Raw genomic sequence first — 2,725 nt, 5'->3', positions numbered from 1 at the left:
CCTGGGGTTTTTTTTTTTTTTTTTTTGAGCCTACGAGCCGAGCTCGTGGGCTCGTGAACTTGCTTACGAGCTTGACGAGTTGACGAACTATTCGGTCCTTTTGCCACCTCTAAATTCCGTCTCTTTCTTTTTTTCCTTTTTTAAAATGAGGGACAAAATAAAGTAAAAACTCAAAAGGGTTACAAGTATGCAACCAAAATTGAATAGCGTAGTTATCATTGTCTGTGACTCAAAAGCATTTCTTGACATGCTCACATTTTTTCAGACAGCCAAACAAAAACCCAGATTGATTATAGGGATTTAAAATGGTTCGACCCCTCCGGAAAACCTTGTTTTTCAGAGTACAGCTAGCAACACTGACTCACATTCGCAGCCATCCTACTATTATTGTTACTACCAAAAAAAAATAAAAATAAATAAATAATAATAATAATAATAATAATAATAATAATACATACATACATACATACATACATACTTCAGTCGTTGAAGATCAAAAAGTGATCGCTCGATAGGATGCGGCTTTCGCAAGTTGCAACAATTGAAGGCCATTTTAGGTTTCCTGGATACTTCACATGATTCAGGAGAATTTACAGAGAGGCTGACTATATAGACAATTTGCTACAAACAAGACGCATGATTTTATGAGACCCAATATATAGATTAAATTACGAGAAATGCTGCAGCGCTGCATATAGGAACACCAAAGGTTTTCTCGTTGCTGTAACGCATGTGAAGGAACCAATCTTCGTCCTTATATGTATCGTACACAGTCTCCATCAAGCTTGCTGTAAAAAAGTACCACTAATAAAATTAATAATCATTAAGAAATATGTTGGGAATTTTACATGTTAGGCAAGGTATTATTCACAAATACAAATATAGCTTTCCCAGGAGCTGAATGTAAATGAATTGCCCAACAGACTTGTCTCGGGCCCCAAGATATCTGTTACCAAATGCCAGACAACATTATGAGATAATGAATATCTCAAATTATGGATGAGTTTGATCTTAATCGCTAACTTAGGTTCAGGTCCTATTCTCAAAATTTGAACTCAAAGGGGTAACATTAATGCTACTCACACAGGCATTTTGACAGGGCTAAATACAGGGGGTTGAGATGACTTCACCTCAATCCTTATTTGAATTTATGAAATTAAAGCCCCCCGTTTTTAACCCTATAAACGGGCCTATATGTATAGCATTTCTCGAGTAGAATATTGGAACTAAATCTGTTAGTTGATCCCAACGAATCAAAACCCACCTCAGCCCTTATTTAAATTTATGAAATTAAAGCCCCCTATTTTTAACCCTGTTAACAGGCCTGTATGTATAGCATTTCTCGAGTAGAATATTGGAACTAAATCTATTAGGTGATCCCAACGTATCAAAACCCAGAAGGTAGATTTTTTTAAAAGGAGTTGGTGTCATAAAAAGCAACTGTTGCTAGAACAAAACAATTTTGAAACAAAGATAGACATTTATACATAGACAAAGTATTGTAAAAGAGCCTACCAATTTAATGAGGAAATAGTGGAAGATGGCCAGTTGATCTTTCCACAATGGCCTTTGACCAAAAAAATATCATTTAAAAAAAAATAATAATAATAACTGAAAATATAAACAATACCCAAATGGTAAAAAATACCTCCAAATAAAGAGAAGAGAAGAGAAAAGAAAGAGAAAACTAAGAGAACAGAAAAAAAATCTCATCACCTACGGACCGCTCAGATCGGATGCACTTCGACCATTGCTCGAGATCGGCATTTCTCAAAGATTAGATTTGTTTCTTTGTAATTTACTCACCATTGAGGTCTAACACATGTGAGAATTTGAATGTTTGAGTTTAAGACATAAAAATTTGAATGTTTAAGATTTGAATATGTTAAATTATGAGTTTAATACAAATATTTATAGTTAAAATAAAAGGAAAAGTCGAATTTGAGATTGAATTGGTTAAGAAAAGTGAAAAATAGGATGCAACTCGTCGGAAATGGAGTTTTCAGACGGCCTAAGCAGCAATGACGTCACCGTCTGGATGTCTCTGGATAGGCCAAGCGTGCCAACCATTTTATTTTTTATTTTTTCTAATATCAAGTTTAATTATTTATAAATATTTCATGAAGTATGTAAATTTTTTATTTAAGTAAAATAATTTATTTTATTTTATTTTATTTAAAATATAAATAATTTAAATAATGAAATAAATATAATAAACAATTGAATATTCAATAAACAATTAAAATAAATAAGAAATTAATATAAATAATTAAATGAAGTAAATAAATATGAAATAAACAATTAAAATAAGTAATTAAATATTAAACAAACAATATAAATAATTAATGAAATACTTAAATAAAAAATTAAATTAAATATTAAATAAATAATTTAATAAATCAATATATAATTTAATTGTTTATTTAAATATTTTAAGCAATCACTTTAATTTTTTTTGTATATTATTTGTTTAATATATAATTATTTATTTTATACTTTATTTGTTTATTTAAATATTTCATGAATTATGTTAATTATTTATAAATATTGTTTATTTAAGTAAATGATAAATAACTAATTGAAATAAATTCAATAAACAAGTAACTTAAATGTTAATTAAGCAATAAAAATAATTAATTAACGTAAATAACAAATAAATATAAATAACAAAAACTAGTTTAAATATGTAATTAAATATTAAATAAACAATTGAAATAAATAATTA

Source organism: Olea europaea, unplaced genomic scaffold (genome assembly GCF_002742605.1).
Source record: "Olea europaea var. sylvestris unplaced genomic scaffold, O_europaea_v1 scaffold1082, whole genome shotgun sequence".
NCBI classification, from domain to species: domain Eukaryota; kingdom Viridiplantae; phylum Streptophyta; class Magnoliopsida; order Lamiales; family Oleaceae; genus Olea; species Olea europaea.
This window is presented reverse-complemented; position numbering follows the sequence as displayed.